The sequence below is a fragment of the Eptesicus fuscus genome, chromosome 7 (genome assembly GCF_027574615.1).
Source record: "Eptesicus fuscus isolate TK198812 chromosome 7, DD_ASM_mEF_20220401, whole genome shotgun sequence".
Classification (NCBI taxonomy): domain Eukaryota; kingdom Metazoa; phylum Chordata; class Mammalia; order Chiroptera; family Vespertilionidae; genus Eptesicus; species Eptesicus fuscus.
The window spans coordinates 69,608,348-69,627,817 of NC_072479.1; the positions used below are offsets into that span (position 1 = coordinate 69,608,348).

Consider the following 19,470-nt stretch of genomic DNA (forward strand, 5'->3'; position numbering starts at 1 on the left):
TTGCCAAGCTGCATAAACACATTCACCAATTCCTCATAAAATACTTGTATGTGTACATGTGTGCACACATGCACATGGCCGGACGGGGACACACACACACACACACACACACACACACACACACACACACAAATCCTACTGGTTCTGTTTCTCTGGAGAATCCTGACTAATACAGGTAGTCCCCTTGGGAAGTCATAGCCTGGCTACCAGCAGTTTAACATGCACACAGGAAAAGTCATTCAACAAGAGACAAATGGCCTCCTGTGACCAGGGCATGCTTAACCTTCCTTCCTACCATGGTGCTCTCCAGCAAACCACATTGTGTGGGGCTGCCTGAGTATGCCGGGAGAGGACATAGCGAGGCACACCTTACTATCCCTTACTTATTAGATCCCAAAAAAGAGAAATGACCCAGCCAGTGTAGCTCATGATTGAGCATCAACCCATGCACTAAGAGGTCAGGGCACATGCCCAGGTTGCGGGCTCGGTCCCCAGTTTGGGGCATGCAAGAGGCAGCTGATCAATGATTTTCTCTCACCACTGATGTTTCTCTCTCTCTCTCCTTCTCCCTTCCTCTCTGAAATCAATATTAAAAAAAAAAAAAAAGCATAGGATCTCAAGTCAGATCATACTTGTTCCATCACTTATCAAAATATGACCCTCAATATTAAGCTAAACTATTAGTGGCTTGGTTTTCTCATCTGTAAAAAAAAAAAAAATTGGAATAATAATGGTATCTATTTTTACCAGGATTTCCAGATAAAATCCCACATGAGATAAAATGTGTAAAACATTTTGAACACTGCATGGGACATAGGAAGCTCTCAACAAACTATCCATTCTTATTTAATCAGCCTTTCGATGTTTATATAATGTAAATGCCCTACTCACCCTCGTCTTTTTTCTTTCATCATCTGTAGAATCAAGAATTTCTGCTGGATGAGGCCAAACACACTTAGAAACTATATCTAATCCAGTGTTTATTTACACAGCACGGTTCATTGGGTCACATGCAAATTAAGTGCTTACCAAAGCTTCAATAAAAACGGAGGACATAAAGAAAAATCATGACTTAAAAAATATTTCTACCTGTTGAGTTGACTACCTACTGGCTTTGTGAAATACCCAGTAAGCGAAGAACTTAATTTTTCCCTTATGGGGTCTCTTTATAGGACACTGACAAAACAGTCTTGGTGTGGCTGCATTCTAAGCCCAAGAAGCAAATGCAATGTGTGGTTCTCTTCCTTTGCCATTTGTGACATGTGGCCTTTACTTAAGACATTCAGTTACTCTGCCCACACGAAGTTAATACTTCTGCATAGCAGTGGGCAGGCTGAAGACCTGAGTTCTCATTTCAACTCTCACACAACCTTCTGACCGCAGTGTTGCCAACAATGACACCGCCTGCCCCCTTACTTCACAGGTTTCTTCAGAACAAAAACAGCAAAGATGGTGGGCATTTAGCACAGGTTTGCTGCACAAAGGAAAAGAAAAACATATTTGTGGGGATGGTATCAATGGTCCTTCAGTGAGGACTTCATAAATATTTGAAGGACAAAGTCAAGATGAAAGAGTTACTTGCCTTTAAACAATGATGTATTTCTTGTGCTATACTCCCGTCAAACTAATTTCTCTCCCAAAGAATTCCTATTTAGTATTAATCCACAACAAAGGTACTCTTGACACTGACACTTTTAATTATATATTACAAAGGATTTTGGAAATCAAGGTTGTTAGTAGTAAGGCAGAACTGTGCTGAAGCTTTATTCTCACCTACTAGCTACAGAGTAGGATAGCAAGACTCTTGAATCCTTGGGTTTCGTTTGCTTGTTTGTGTTTTGAATAAAGACGACAATTTCATCTTTACTCTGAGGCCCAAATAAGATCACACACACCGTTAGGAACAAGAAGGCCCCCGTCAGGATGGCTGCCCTACTCCATCAGCAACTAGGGCGGCAGGTGTTTCCTTCAACAGATCACACCTGAACTGCTAAGGTTGTCTCAAGTGGATTTGTCAGGCGATGTGACTTAACACCAGCCCACTGATCCAAGAACTGCAAGAAACAAGGTTAGAATTCACCCACAAAAGACATACAGGGTGAGTAAAAGTGTTAGCCAAAATGTCAGCTGTGAGTCACAGTACTTACGTTGCATTTTCTTTCTGTTCTCACTGCCTTGCTTTAATCATCGCGATGACACAAGTAAGTGTGGGGTGAGCTGACAAAAATGTCAGTGTCCCCAAATACTATTTGAAGCTCCAAGGCCTAGGATCCAATGCTACATCTCTCAAGAGCTACGTAACCTTCTCATTTTAAATGCAGCCCTGGATATTGCCAACCTAGAAAGTCTTCAGTTAAGAGAGAAAATAAAGCTAAAAGGAATGCTTTCTGATTATTTTTTTCTCTAAGGAAGAAGATTTTTTCAAACTGTGATACTATGCCATTTAGTGGATCCAATAGTAAATAGCCAAGTGTATAAGCACACAGGATAAGATCTATTTCAGACACACACACATACACACACACACACACACACACACACACACGCATGTATACCCGCAGTACTGTACTGGGTTGTAGTTAAAAAATTTGAAAGTCACTATTTGAAAGCATAGTTACTGACTACTCTCCTAAAAATAACTGAAAAAATATTTACATATTCAGTTCCCATGGAAACACTACTTTTTAGAAGCCCATTGCTCTGACAAAGAAAAAGAAGACAGTTTAAAAGGATGGGCTCTTGAGAAGAAAGTGTTCTCTCCCACTTCAGCACTCTGGTTCCAACTGATTGTCAGTATGTACAGAAAACCAACACATTTTCGAGACAAGAGACAAACATATGAAAAGATTTACTGGGGAGGGGGCAGATGCAGAGGGGAAAACATTTAATTAATTCCAGGTATTGTACTAGATTACAGGCCAGCAACCCATGCAGGCTTTCTCCTTTAATCCTCACAATCCTCTAAGTACCAAAGTGCTGAAGCCGCTGCGCTGTTATAGTTTTGCCTGTGAAGTGATGACCTAAAAAGGTCATTTTCTTACAGTTATAGGACTGGCAAGTTTGGTCATTACTGATCGTTGACTAGCAGTGTTTGGTTGTGATAAATAGGTTCTACACTCAGGATTATGAATAACCAGCCAGTAGAATCTGGAACATCTTCCAGATTCTAATTTGTTCCATAAATAGACCGCACTCACAACAATACCTTAACTGGTACAGAAATGGAATTCAAGAGTACAGCCAGTGACTTGCTATGAGGTCTTGTGAAAGCCAATTTCTATGGCCCTCTAATTGTGCATCTATAAAGTCTCCCTGAAGGCCGAACTTTGCAAAGTTTGTGATGGCTAAGATTTTATGACTCATGCCTTTAAGATGACACATGCTAAGTAATAAATTCCATTACCAGAAATTTCATCACCAGAGGTAGAATTAAAAGAGGTAACAGAGAAATAAACTCTAGGACCCCAATTCTTTCCCTGTAGTACCCTGACTGGCCTCTCACTACCCCTCCCAACCCTACAGGTATGGGCTGACCAGTCTTCCTAATCTTATAGATCAGCGGTCGCCAACCTTTCGGACCTCACAGACCACCAGTGGTCCTTAGACTACCGGTTGGTGACCGCTGCTGCAAAGGTTTCCTTAAATCTGTCTAGCATTCTTGCCTCTGTCTTGCCACCTAGTGGCAACAGAATTCACATGACTAAAGTAATGTTGACTCGTTATGTTCAAAAGACAGAAAGGGCCTGGCCTTTCCCTGAGCCAACCATGTTCTTTCTCAGTCACCAGGCAAGCGCCACAAGACTCCAATGTAAAATGGGGATAATACATTCTATAATGTGTACTAAACAGCTAGGCATTGTGCCCGACATGTGGTAGTTGTACTCTCTCTCTCTCTCTCGTATTATCATTCTGGTTCTTTCTTTAAATAACGGGGGGAGAGGTGGTACCCCTTAGGAAGCGAAGTAGGGTCCCAAGCATTTTTCACTGACGAATTGGCTCGTCTTTGGTCTATTTTTAGCAATACATGGAAACCTAGTTGGATAAAAATTAAGTTTTGTTTTAAATAAAAGTATATAGTGGCTTCCTCATAGGTGAAAAATAAATTGACAGAAAGCAAATGCTAGTGCATGGTAGGGTTTCATCAGCATTGATGTAAAAGGTGAGCAAACCCTAGAGAGAATATATGAAGTGAAAGTTAATAGCTTTCAGCCAGAAAAGGGAGAGAGTCAAATGCAGGAGAAACTAATGTAATAACAGCAAGTGATTACTGAGTACTTAAAAGTTTTGTATGTGTCATTGTATTTGACACTCGCCAGAAAAGGCAAACCATGGAATAAGCTGCGAAGGCATTTAAGGCTGCCACATCAAGAATGGAAAAGTAATTTTTTTGCCAACTTTCCTATGACACAAATGTAGTGTTTACTAGTACTTGTCATTAACCACCTGATAATCAGCAGAAAACAAACCAAATTCAAGACTAAGAAGGTCACAGTGAAGACCTTTAAAAAGCCCAAAAGGAAGGTCCTGGCTGATGTGGCTCAGTTGGCTGGGGTCCTCCTCTGCAGGGTGTGGTGGGGATAGGGATTGCTTGTTCAATTCCCCTTCAGGGCATTTGCCAGAGTTGCCGGTGGCTTGGCTTGGGTAGGAGGAGGGTAGGAGGTGCACAGGGGGCAGCAGATCAATGTCACTAATATCAATGTTTCTCTCTCTGTCTCTCCCTCTCCCTTCCTCCATCTCTAAAAATCAATAAAAAAATCTTAAAAAAAAAAAAAAAAAGAAAGCCAAAAGGAAAGATAATATCATAGGACAAAGAGCATAAGCCAGGAACAAGAGACACAGTTACTGCTATTTTTAAAATTCACAACATTCTTGAAATTCCCCCAGGAAAGTTTCTGTTTGTTTTATAGCATCTCTCAGTACTTTGTGCAAAAAGGTTCATTCAAATTCCACTCTGTGAGTTCTATAAGTTCATGGCAGACAAATATACCACCTGGCAAAAAGACGTCAAAATAATCAGAGAAACAGATGAATAAAAATGGAAGTATGACTACTAAACTCATCAGCATTGTGGCAGGTAAGCATTGTGGCCTTTATCTTCATCTTGTTAGCTTCTAAGACTGAAGAAATCATTTGAAAACTTTCTTACAAGCCTAGAGACACAGGAGTCATAAGGAGCCATGAAGACCTTTATCTGAAAAGGACAACAATCAGTAAATTTGTATTGACACCGGTTTTAGTTGCTTGAATAGTTATGTTTTCTCCTCACATTCTCCCAATTCAAAATATGATCATTTCCCAGATGAAAACTAGTTTTCCCCAACTGAATATTCCACTATCTAACACAAACTTAGAAGAATCAATATGAATTTTGAACACGGTACATAAGTGATGGACCCCTCACATAGAAACAATTACACACCTGAGCTCTGGATTAGATGTCTCAGGGAGGGTTGCTACCAATACAACCTCATAAAAAATTCATTAGTAATATGCTGGAGAAAATTAGTTACAGGTAGTCTTTATTTTAGTTTTTCCAGTGCCCTATTATTCAAGAAAAACAATATGTAGAAAGACTGTGGGTTTTGAAGAGAGCTCAGCTGACATACAGAATCCACAGTACAGTAAGTATGATCTCCATTTATAAAATGTCAACATCTATTTGGCTGGATTACCGTTAATGTTATGTCACATTGCATACACTAAAATGTAAGCCACAGACTACAACACCTGGCAGAATCTAAATAGGTCTTCACGTTAATCTTCACGTTAACGGAAAGAGGACAGCCTGAAGCAGGCCTGCCCAGGGCTGGCAGTACTGTGGGGTTCTTGACTTTGTGCAGGAAAGATTTCACAATACGAGTCCCGGGTGACTTTTTAATTTTTTCTTTTTTTTAGAGGAAGGGAGAAGGGAGAGAGAGAGAGAGAAACATCAATGAGAGAGAAACATCCATTGGCTGCCGCCTGTATACCCACTTCTGGGGATTGAGTCCACAACCCAGGCAAGTGCCCTGACCGGGAATCAAACCAGTGACCTCTTAGTTCATGGGTCAATGCTCAACCACTGAGCCACCCCAGCTGGGCATATTGCAGGGGATTTTGAGAGTATTAAAGCTAGGGACAGTGAAACAAAGTAAGGTCTTAGGGCAGAAGAAGCAAGAGGAGAGAACCTATGTGAGGCTGCTTTGGCTTCCAAGAAATGTTATAGGAAAGAAATGAGCGTAGGCAGGGCTGCTTTGGGGGGGTTAGCGGAGGATGAGTTATGGACTCAGTTTCAAGTCTCATGGGGATGCTTAGAGTTTAAGGAAAAGGGAGGGAAGGGAAAGGCATGGGGATGCTTAGAGTTTAAGGAAAAGGGAGGGAAGGGAAAGGCATGGGCATGCTCCTGAATCAGATTTTCCAGGTGAGTCCTTTCAGGGTCGTGGTCTCCACTGACTGGTCAGCTCCAGGGAAAGGGGGTTATGAGTCATTGTAGCCCACCTGGTTTTGCTGCTTTTCTGGGCCTGGAGCTGAAATACAACCAAAGCCTAGATGTTATCTCCAGGATCCTTCCATACCTGGCTGTAAATTGTTCAGCCAGTTTGTTCAGCTCTCTGTTTTCCCATTCCACTTGCAAAGGAATTTTCCTAGCTTCTTACTATCCTGCCTCACTCAAAAGACCAACCCCTCTTTGCCTTAGTTTTTCAACCTCTTTCTCTAAATTAGTCACCTCCAATGTTTTCATCATACAAACCATTAAAACTTTTTGACTCTGCACCCCAGGATATGAACATTTCTAAATTCTATATATACACTTCACTACTAATATATTACAAAATATACACAAAATAGAACTGTTAATAAGATGAAATAAAACAGAAAAACAGTTTTAAATATTGGCTTTGTAATATTAGTTAATATCTCAAGGCATGATAAAACAGAAGCCAAAGTTCATACTTAACAACAGTGGATGTCAATTCAGATTTCAAAGAATCTTCGTGATAATTCTGATTTACTTTTGTGGTCACCTTCTTATCCTATTGTTACTGAACTCAAAGGTTTCACAGTTTGCAGTGCTCTTATTCAAAAACAAGGCATGGTTGTCCCAAGGTAGCTTTATTTACTTGCAGCAAGTAAAGGAGACGGGGGATTCATATTCAAAGCTCTGCCTCTCTGAAGGGAGGCTTAGCATCCTTATACACACAACTAGAGGCCCGATGCATGAAATTTGTGCAAGGATCTTGGCCCTTGCCACCACGGTGGCCGCCTCTGCCTCGGCCCCTGCCTGCCTTGGTGAACACCTCTGCCTCGGTCCCCACCTCTGCATCTTCATCCAGAAAGTCATTCGGAAGGACGTCCAGTTTAATTAGCATATTACATTTTTATCATTATAGATTTGGTCATTGGAGCAGACTAAAAGATCGAAATACTAGATATTCTCCAAGCTCCCTTAAAGCCCTAGGACTCTGGTCTCTACCAAAATTTGCATTTGATTAGTAATATGCTACATACTGTTCTTTTCACAAATAACAATGTAAAATGTTTTAATAGTACCTAATAAGCAGACCATTTTTTATTTATTTGTTGTTTAATTACAATTGACATTAAATATTATATTCGTTTTAGATGGACAGCACAGTGTTTGGACAGTTATATAACTTATGAAGTGATCCCCAATAAGTCTAGAACCCACCTGACACCATATATAGTTATTACAATACTAGAGGCCCAGTGCATGACATTCATGCACTGGGGGTTTTGGGGGTGTCCCTCAGCCCGGCCTGCGCCCTCTCACAGTCTGGGACCCCTTAGGGGATGTCCGCCTGCCAGCTTAGCCCCAGACATCCCCTGAGGGGTCCTTAGCACTGCAGCAGAGGCAGGAGAGGCTCCCACCACCACTGCTCCACTCGCCAGCAGTGAGCCCAGCTTCTGGCTGAGCAGCGCTCCCCCTGTAGGAGTGCACTGACCACCAGGGGGCAGCTCCTGCATTGAGCATCTGCCCCCTGGTGGTCAGTGTGCATCATAGCGACAAGTCATTCCACTGTTCGGTTGATTTGCTTATTAGGGTTTTATTATATAGGATTATTGATTATATTCCCCTTGCTGTCCTTTACATCCTTATGATTATTTTGTAACTGTCAATTTGTACTTCTTAATACCTTCACCTTTGTAATCATACTCATTTTTTAATTTTTTTTCATTGATTTCAGAGAGGAAGAGAGAGGGAGATAGATAGAAACATCAATGATGAGAGAGAATCAGCTGCCTCCTGCATGCCCCATACTAGGGGATGGAGCCCACAACCAGGGCATGTGCCCTGACCAAGAATCAAACCATGATCTCCTGGTTCATAGGTTGATGATCAACTACTGACCACACAGGCGGGCTCCCATGATAATTTTTAATGAAATAGCGCAGCCTACATATGTATGCACTCACACATAAACACATGCAAAACACAACTTTTGAATCTGAGGACATCCTTGAAGTTCACAAAATGCTGTAACAGTACATATTATTCCATATTAATTTGACAAATCAAGCACAGGCTGTCTTTTCTTACAAAAAGACCCTAGCAATTAGATATTAGAAATTTCCCTCCTCGTTCTACAGACACTGCAGTGTATTTGTGATGTAAACTTGTGGCATGCATTGGGTAGACTAGTTCCAAAATGAGGACAGTTGTAAATGACAAGAAAAGTAATCTAGTTCGCACAATTCCCCATCTTAAGAAGATCATTATATCTTTAGGCTTTATTATTTGGGGTGTAGTAGTCCTGAATTAAATTAATGGGCAAAAATGACCCTCCTAGACACTCTGGCTAAAATATAAAATGTCTCACAGTGATTCTACTTCATTACCTCTGATTCCTAGTTTAAAATAAAAATGATAAGCAATATTGAGACAGAATACTTTTAGAAACAACACTGTTTTTCTTGGTTGAAATTATATGTTTACAGATAAGTAACTTTCTAATGATATAATATGGAATACATGAAAAGTAGAGAATAGAGTCCTATTTTTCTTTTTAAAATCTAAAGGTTTCCAAATAATTTAATTCCTTCATCAAGTACACACCTGCCCATTATAGAGCTCAGAACTGGTTATACCAGCTCATGTTCCCTCATTTCCATTTTGTCCCCAATATTACCCTGTTAATGCAAAAACAACAAACATTTAAATGAACATTTACTGAGGAGGAGGAGGAGGAGGAGGAGGAGGAGAGTGAAGAGGTGGGGGAGGAAGAGAGTGAAGATGAGGGGGAGGAGGGAGAAGAAGGGGAAGAGAAGGGGGAGGGGGAGGAAGAGGAGGGGAAGGAGCAGAAGGGGGAGGAGGAGGAAGAAGAGGGGGAGGAGGATGAGGAGGAAGAGAAGGGAGAAGAGGAGGAGGAGGAGGAGGCGGAGGAGCAGGAGGAGGAAGAGAAGGGAGAAGAGGAGGAGGAGGAGGAGGAGGCTGAGGAGCAGGAGGAGGAAGAGGAGGAAGAGGAGGGAGAGGAGGAGGAGGAGGAGGAGGAGCAGGAGGAGGAAGAGGAGGGAGAGGAGGAGGAAGAGAAGAGGAGGAGGAGGAGGAAGAGAAGAGGAGGAGGAGAAGAATCCCAGCTCAGATGATTCAAACAAGAAAATGCCAGATTATTTGTTCACAAGGACTTCCATTTTAAAGGACTGCATCTCTTTGTGCAAAAGAACTAATGGACTTCTTTAGAATATACAGCAGCTTTAATTTTTCTTAATGTCCATCAGCTCTTTCAGATTAACTTTGATTACTTTAGTTAAACAGTTCTGGATTAAGTTCACTCAAGGATTAAAGAGCACAATCTGAACTTTAAGAGGTTTTGGTTGAAATGGGTCCAACATTAAATTAATGACAATAACAATAATATCAATCTTATAAATAAGGTTATAAATAAATCCTCCCACCAGTTCCATTGCCTTCTAAACTGACCTTTGAGTGTTGGGCAGAATATATTCTCCTAAAAGTGGCAATTCCTGAAGAACCAAGGGGCATTTTTCTTTTACTATCATACTCTCTCCAAGTCACTAAATAGCAATTATTCAGGTGCCACAAGAACAGGGAAAGGAAGAAAAATAGGCTACAGGATGACTGCTCACCTACTGTCCCCTTAAAGCTCAGTCTCAGTTCCTATTCTCCTGAATCCAGCAATAGTCACATCGTGAGTACATTTTGGTCACATCCAAAATTATCCAATTACAGTGAAAAAATTGACATAATGTATTGCCTGAATTTCAACCAATTTTAAATAGTTTTTGCTTGTTTGTTAATCCTCACTGAGGATATTTTCCCATTGATTTCTTTAGAGAAAGTGAAAGGGGGGGGGGGGGACAGAGAGAAAAAAACCACGATGTGAGAGACGCATGGATTGGTTGCCTCCCACATGTGCCCCGGACCTGGATCAAACCTGCAGCCCAAGTACATGCCCTTTACTGGGAATCAAACCCGAGACCCTTCAGGACGAGGGCTGACACTCTAACCAGCCAGGGCTAGATAGTTTTTAATAATAGCTACTAGTATAGGAGAGCTACAACACTGCTAAATGATTTTATTCGAATTACCTCTAAACAAACGTAACATAGTAGTACTTTAGCAAAAACACCAGCTAGAAATAAGAGACCCAAACTCACTTTCCTGGCAGTAATGCTTGCAGAGCATTTGCCCCAAAGAATTGTGGTCTGCAAATGGACAAGTACCCACCCATTAAAATTACTAATTCCTTTTACTTTTGCAACCATTAGGCTCCTGCTATGGCAATCACAATAATTACTCTTTCTTTTTAAATACAAAGAAAATAACACAATCACAATATCTCCTTCTGTGGGATTCTGTGACTAACAGCTGTTAGTTTATTCATTCCCAGGGTAACTTTATGATTCAGAGGACAAATATTTTCATGCAGGCCAAGTTCTTAAAATGAGACAGGACCAAATTTCCTTATTCAAAATCCAGAAATTTGAACTAGATTATGCTGCCTCCTAGAGGCCAAAAGAACATTAACACACCTCTATATTCATCACAATATCTAGTTTTAACATCCCATATCCTCAAATTCACCTTGATAATGACCACACAGAACATGCCCTGCTTGTTTTCTTATGTTAACTGATTCTTTTTTTCTAATTTATAGGTGGATATCTCCTTGCATTAAAAAAATAAACTGAAATGGTTAGGGAAGAAGTCCACTGCAAATGATCCAACCCTGAAGAGATAGAGCAAATGACACACACAGACCTTCTGCAGTCAACCACAAAAATGGAATATTAATAAATGCAAACATTTAAAAATGTATAACATTATGTTTAAATACAATGATCCTGGTAGTGTAGAGCCCTATGCCTAAAAAAGCTCTAAGTGTAAAGTAAAACTTTCAAGTATAATGTCCTATTAAACAAAATGGATAAAGGTGCTTCTCAACCTGGAGAATATGTAGAGAAGGAACACACATGGCAAGCAACTGTTGCTGGGAAATCCTTGTTCACAAGATTACTGTTAAAGTATCCTTAGAAAACATTGAGATGAATAAAACTTAATTCAAGGAAGTCAAGTACAATGCAACCTTCCTCGCTTCTTTTTGGCTGCATGCTGCTTCATTGTGTTGCTGTAATAAAAGTTCTGACAAGGGGGAAGTTTCAATGCATTCACACGGAGCAATTCTGTAGCAGTTACCCTGGGGATTCCAGCACAAAACCATCCTAAGTAGGTCAAAGCTCCCCAAACAGTATTTAGATCACCAAAACCTTCATAGAAGACTTTAATGCTCTGTCACTTCACCCAGAAAGGAAGAAAAATACAAAGGATCACAAGATGCTTTGTTAGAAACAAGGGCACTGAGGATTTTAAAAGGGCAGCTATTAAAAGAATTTTCTGAGATTCTAAATTGGAGTCTGGTCAATTTAAGTTATTTACCAGCAAAATACTTGGTCAAAAGCATACTTATGATCCTGATGAATTAAATGAAAAAAGGTAAAACAAAACTTCTAGATTACAAATACAGACGAATAGAAATTGAAACTTGTTTAAAACAATCATTTGGTATGGACTCAGAAGCTGGATCTATGGCCTCCGTTCTGTTTATAAAACCTTCGTGATTTTAAGAAACATTTTTAAAAAGCTTAAAAAAAGACTAGTGATTGACAGAAGGGCAAAATCAAAGATTCTATCTGACAAAAAGAAACATTTTGAGGTGTTCTAAATTAAATGACAGTGGGCTGGAGAGTGAGCAAAAGAGACAGGGCATTTAGTCTGTTGGTAGCTAGGGGCCAGCTATCAAGACTGCTCACATTCCTGAGTGTATGCTGCAACTCCGAGAATTAACTTCCAGGTGGCTATTTCCGCTCCTGTCTAGAGAGCACAGCAGCCTCCGCTTCTTGTTTACACATGAACTTTCCAAAATGTAGCCCACAACCAATCCAAAAGAGCAAACACCTCTTCCTTAGGGACTCTGCGGAGCCTATCCCAGAACTAGCCCCTCTCGACCTTTTCCCATCCCTTCACTGACAGCCAATGTACATTCTTTCAAAACAACTTACATCCTTCTCCCCACTTGAAGTATAAAGAGGTGCTGGATCACCAATACTGGGCTGCGGAGACTTTGCATTTCCCCCTGGCACTGCAGATGGTGGTTTCAACTTCATGCCCCAGGACCTGGTCTTCTTTTTCTTGCCAGCAATGACCCAATGAACTCGTTCTTTTAGAAGACTTTAGGTCGTGAAAATTAAAAATTTACATGTCTACTAACAACCAGAACATATGAGTATCTTGTGGAGAACAGTTGAAAAGCAAATAAGACATATGTTAAACCCTAATTTTTCCCGGAATTCACCTCCAACATTGAGAAGTACTGTTTTCCTCATTTTTTCAACCACTTCTGGCTGCCTGGGCACATTAGATGGTGACAACGGGAACTAACTTTAAAAGTTACAGTGTCTTGCCCGGCCAGCGTGTCTCAGTGGTTGAGTGTTGACCTATAAACCAGGAGGTCATGGTTGGATTCCCGGTCAGGGCACATGCCAGCATTGTGGGCTCGATTTCCAGTGTGGGGCATGCAGGAGGCAGCTGATCAATGATTTCTCTCATCATTGATCTCTCTCTCTCTCTCTCCCCCTTTTTCTCTGAAATCAATAAAAATGTATTTTAAAAAAAGTTATAGCGTCTTTCCCCTCCATGATGCAACATAAATTCAAGGCCTTCATGTTCACCAAGACAACATGATGGGCCTAGAAATGCTAAATCCTTATGACTGACTATTATTTCTGTTCTTTTATGTTTAATGTGACCTCAGCATCATTATTTACATTAAAATAAACAAGGAAGAAAATTTGGAACTGATCTTTTTGGGTTTTTTATGTGTGTGTGACAAGTATCCAAGAACCTGTAGTAGAGCTGACATAAAAAGAGGTAAGTTTATGCTAAAGATAGACTGGCTTCTCACAGAACCCAAACGCAGGCCTGCAACTCAGACTCAGGAAAGAACTGGGAATGGGAAGGCCACAAGAAATCAAGGGAGTGCCTGCTTCTGGCCTTCATGTCTCCTGTCAAGGACCATGCTTTTTCCGGTAGCCTTCTCTGCTAGTCAGCCTCCCTGGCCTACCACGCTGTTGGGAAAATGTCCCAGCCGGGGGGCCAAAAGAAGAGGCTGACAGCTTTATTACATTTGAGAGTATATTAAGGAAACTTACGTGAGAGGAGCCCTGCTGGGTGGCGGTGAGACACCATGGATACCCTCCCCCTGTGCCGCTGGTGCTAAGGGGTTACAGAGGCCTGGGCAAGATGGACAGGGGTTTTAGGGTGTGACCCCGTGAAGATAAGGGGGAAATGCTTATCTTGTTTTCCTGGGGCAGAGCAACGGCCTGTTCCAGGAACCATCACACACCAGCTCGCTTTGGTATGAGGCCTGCAAAATCATTTTGTCTGGTTCTGCCAAGGCATGAGGGGGGGTGTTAATTTAATGTTTGACCAAATGCAGCAGGCTAATTTTTAAGTTGATACTTTTGTACGGCCCTCGAATGATATTAGAAATATCCAGATGGCCCTTGGCAGAAAAAAAGGTTCCCTACCCCTGCTGTGGGGCCTAGGGCTGGGGTCCCTCAGGCAATCTCTGAGGGAATTTATTTTTCATCTGGATCTATCGGGCAGCTCCAGCGACGCTCAGGCAGCACTCACATCATGGAATAGTCTTTCCTTTACACACACAGGCCCCAATTCCACATATTAATATGATTTTCACAGTCCAACATGCACATTCCTAGAAGCATATTCTGATTGGCCCAGCTAAGGTCTGTCTATTAAATTATCTGTGCTTAATCAAACAGAGCACCTGAAAGCCCATCTACTTGGTAATGAGTTGTATGGGCTTTTGCATGTCTGACATCTAAAATGTCCTTATTTACCTGGAGAGTATTATGCTAAGCGAAATAAGCCAGTCAGACAAAGATAAGTAGCACATGATCTCACTCATATGGAATTTAATGAACAAAATAAACTGAAAAACAAAATAGATCCAGAGACATAGAAGCATGGAACAGACTGTCCAACCTCAGAGGGAAGGCGAGGGGAGGGTGAGTGGGTGGGAAGAGATCAACCAAAGAACTTGTATGCCTATATGCATAACCCATGGACATAGACAACAGGGTGCTAAAAGCCTGGGGCAGGGGGCAGTAGTGGGCTAAAGGAGGTCAACGGGGGGGGGGGGGGGGGGAGGAGAGGAAGGGGACATGTGTAATACAACAATAAAGATTTAAAATCAATCAATATATAAAATGTTATTTTACCTATAATCATTTTTTTAATTATAGTTGATATATATTAGCTTGTCACAATACATAGTTATTATAATACTAGAGGCCCAGTGCACAAAATTCATGCATGGGTAGGGTCCCTAGTGGCTGCCGGCTGCTGGCTGGGGCCTCCCTTCACACCCGCCTTGGCCTGGCGCCACCCGCTCACCTGCTCCACCATCCTGCCGGGGTCCCACTCTTGTCGGGCCGGCAGCACCTCCACTGCTGCTCGCTGCCAGCGCCATATTGCCAACACCCGCCATGTTCCATGCTGCCTCCTGGTGATCAGCACATGTCTACCTCCTGGTCAGTCAAACTCCCACCCGTAGGGACAATTTGCCTAGTAGCCTTTTATTACATAGGATTACTGACTCTTCCCTATGCTGCACATTACATACCTGTGACTGATTTTATAACTGGAAGTCTGTACTTACTCCTCTTCCCATTTTCTGCCCATCTCCCAACCACCTCCCCATTTTACTTTCCCTTTTGAAAGATATTTTCTGTGAGTATAAAATTCTAGGTTTACAGTTTCTTTCTTTGAGTACTGTAAAGATGTTGCTCCTTTGTTTTCTTGCTGCATTGTTTCAGAGGAGAAATCAGCTATCAAAGATCCTTATCTTTATTTCTCCATATGTAATAAATCCTCCCTCCAGCTGGCTGTTTTAAAAGGTTCTTATCACTGGTTTTGAACAATCTGAGTATGATGTACTTCTGTGTAACTTTCTTAGTGTTTCTTGTGCTTTCAGTTTACTGAGCTTCTTAGATCTATGAATTTACTGTTTTCATCAAATTTGGGAATATTTTGGCTATTTCTTCCATTTCTTTCCCGTCCCCATCCCTGCCTTCTATCCTTCAGGGATTACAAGTGTATTATATCAGGCTGTTTAATGTTGTCCACAGCTCACTTATCCTCTTTTCCTCCCCAATCCCCCATTCTTCTCCCCTCTCCAAGGGATGTATTTTTGATCATTTCTATTATGCCTAAAAGTTCAGTAATCTTCTCCAATGTCTAATGTGGCTTAATCCCATCTGGTATATTTTTCATCTCAGATATTGTAGGTTCCAACTTTAGTTCTATCTGGGTCATTTTTTTTTTTTAATATCTCCCATGTTTACACTTTACTCTTTTTAAACATGTAATAGAGTTATAACTTGTTTTAATGACCTTCTCTGTTAATTCTAACATCTGTATTACTTCTGGCTTGGTGTCAAGTGATAATTCTTTTCATTAGGGTTGTGTTTTCCTGTTTCCTTGCAATCATTGACTGGATGCCAAACATTTTAAATTTCACTTTGCTGGATGCTGGGTATTTTTGTATTCCTATAAATATTCTCGAGTTTTGTTCCAAGAAATGCAGTTAGAAACTACTTGGAACAGTTTGTGCCTTGCAGGTCTTGCTTTTATGATTTGTTGAACAAGTCCAAGGCATTTCTCGGACTAGGGCTAATTACTCCCCACTCTTATTACAAAACCATCCCGAGTTCTACCCAAGACAACTTTTGGAAAATATTATTTGTTATAATCTGAAATATAAGAACTCAAATCAGGCTCTATACAAGCTAATTGGGCAAGTATATCAATAAGTCTAAATACCATTTTGCTTCTCTGTAGAATGAACATATAACTCATTAGCCAAACTAAGACACTTACCCAGGACCAATGCTAAACAAAATGAGATATCAGTATAAAATCCAGGGAAGTCCCAGGAGACTAGTATTATACAGAAAATGGGACAAAAATATCTACCTCGTGATTATTGCTGAATTGTAAACAATACTTTAAAAGATTGAACAGAGGGTTTATCATAGAAACCATCTATTTTATCATAATTGAATATAGTTCTGTACATTTCAGAGATCTGGAATATATCCTTCCCAACTCCCACCTTTGTCCTTCTAAATTTTACCACTCCTTCAAAATTAAACTAAAATATCACTTTAGGGGCATTATTTCATGAAGTCATCTGTGCCCATCCAAACCTAACAGCCAATTGCAAAAAAAGCACTATGATCTAAAAGACCAGACTCTAGAATGAGATCATCAGGGAGGGACGAAGAAAAACAAAATTTAAACCAAGTCAAATAGCACTGAGTACTTGTACCACAGTACCCAATCTGTACTGTAGTGGGAGATGCTGTGCTCTTCAAAAGGTTCTCTACGGAAAGGATTCTGGAAAGATGGCAGAGTAGGAAGTACCAGGTATCTGTTTCCTCTCCTAGACAACAATTTCACTAGCAGAATCTGTCTGAATATAACTATTTTGAAACTCTAGAGTGCTGAAGGCTTGCAACTTCCAGCAGAAGACAACTATACTTATTATAGGTCAATTTCAGCTCTTTGCACATTAGCAGTAACCCACTCCCCACCCCCAGCCACTTGGTAGGCAGCTGTGCACATGTTCCTGGAGCAGCTGCACACAATTTATGGGAACCAGGGCAGACAAAAAAGATCCTATCCTCCAAATAATGGCGATCTATGCTTTCATTGCTGATTACTGCTTCTGATCACAGAAGGACAAAGGGGTGGCAGCCTTCATTGTTGTAACTTTCCATATTACCCTCCCCCACGAGCTGAAGTGATTTATAGAAGATTTAAAGAGTACGAGCCCTGTTTTCCCACTTCATTTTTCACTTTTTCCACTTTCAGGAGGCAGGCATTAAAGACTAGGAACAATTACACATATAGGAGAGTTAGAAACTGACCAGACACATTCCCACAGAAAGACTCAGAAAAGACCTGAGAAGACCATAAGTATACACTTCAGTCTGACCTCAGCATAAAACTAGCCTATGACAATAAGGAAAAAAAACAAAACAAAATCACACACACACATACACACACACAAAAAAATAAAAACAATAACAAAATATGGGAAATTCTGAGAAAATGAAGAATCTAATCTCCTGAGTTAACACATTATTAGATTCAAATGTCCAATGTTCAACAACAACAAAATCACAAGGCAAACAAATAAACAGGAACGTATAACCCATTCAAACAAAGAATAAGTAAATAAACAGATATTGTCCCTGGAAAAGATCTAATGGCCGATATATGAGACAAAGACTTTAAAACAAATCTCATAAAGATGTTCAAAAACTAAAGGAATATGAGGAGAAAGTCAAGAAAATGTGTGACCAAGATGAGAATATTAATAAAGAGGTAGCAAACTAAAAAAGATATGAAAAAGAAATTCTGAAGCTGAAGAGTACAATAACTAAAATGAAAATTTCACTAGAGGGATTCAAAGGCAGATTTGAGCAGGCAGAAAAAATAATCACCAAACTTGAAGACAAGACAATAGAAATTATCAAGTCTGAGGAACAGAAAGGAAAAAACTGAAGAAAAGCAAACAGAGCCTAAGGACCTGTGGGACATCATCAAGTGGACCAAAATACACATCACTGGATTCTGGAAGTGTGAGTTGGCCAATTTTGTTCTTTTTCAAAAAATTTTGGGCCCAAACCCGTTTGGCTCAGTGGATGGAGCATCGGCCTGCGGACTGAAAGGTCCCAGGTTCAATTCTGATTCAGGGCATGTACCTTGGTTGCGGGCACATCCCAATTAGGGGGTGTGCAGGAGGCAGCTGATCGATGTTTCTCTCTCATTGATGTTTCTATCCATCTCCCTTCCTCTCTGTAAAAAAATCAATAAAATATATATATATTTTTAAATTTTTGGGGGGGGGCTATTTGAGGCCCCTTGTGATTCATGGGTTTTTCTATTTGTGCAAAAAAATGTCACTGGAATTTTTATAGGGACTGCACTGAATCTGTAGATTGCTTTGGAATGCATTGACATTTTAATATTTATGTCTTCTAATCCAAGAACATGGGACATGTTTCCATTTATTAATGTCTTTTAAGATTTCTTTTAGCAATGTTTTGTAGTTTTCATTGTACAGGCCTTTTTCCTTCTTGGTTAAGCTAATTCCTAAGTATTTTATTCTTTTTAATATTACTGTAAATGGAACTGTTTTCATAATTTCCTTTTCTGTGTTCACTGTTTGTGTATAGAATGCAACTGAATTGTGTGTGTGGACTTTGTATCCTACTTTGCTAAATTCATTCACCAGTTCTAACAGCTTTTTTTGTGTGTGGAATCTTTAGGGTTTTCTACAGAGAAAATCATATTGTCTGCAAACAGATAATGTTATTTCCTCCTTTCCAATTCAGATGCCTTTTATCTTAAAAAAGAATAAAACTGGCCAACCTCACAGTTACTAATTTCAAAACTTACTGCAAAGCTATAGTGATCAAAACAATGTAGTATTAGCATAGAGACAACCAGGCAGACCACTGGAACAGAATACAGCGCTTAAAAATTAACCCTTACATATATGACCAAATGATGTTTGACAAGGGTGCCAAGATGCCTCAGTGGGAAAAGGAACGTCTTTTCAACAAATGGTGCTGGGAAAACTGGGTATCCACTGGATTAAAATGGCTATCATCAAAAACAGAAAACGGTCCTAGCTGGTTTAGCTCAATGGATAGAGCATCAGCCTGCAGACCAAAGGGTCCTGGGTTTGATTCTGGTCAAGGGCATGTACCTTGATTGCAGGCTTCTCCCTCGATGGGCCCTGGTCAGGGCTCATGCAGGAGGCAACCAATTGATATGTTTCTCCCACATTGATGTTTCTCTGTCTTTCCCTCTCTCTTCCACGCTCCCTAAAATAAATAAATAAATAAGTGGGGAAA

At 40.5% G+C, this 19,470-nt stretch overlaps 1 protein-coding gene across 1 annotated transcript in view; it reads right to left on the reverse strand.

The window, feature by feature from the left end:
• FGD4 (FYVE, RhoGEF and PH domain containing 4) overlaps positions 1–19,470 on the reverse strand; it is a 211,958-nt gene that overhangs the window by 161,255 nt on the left and 31,233 nt on the right. The window lies entirely within an intron of this gene.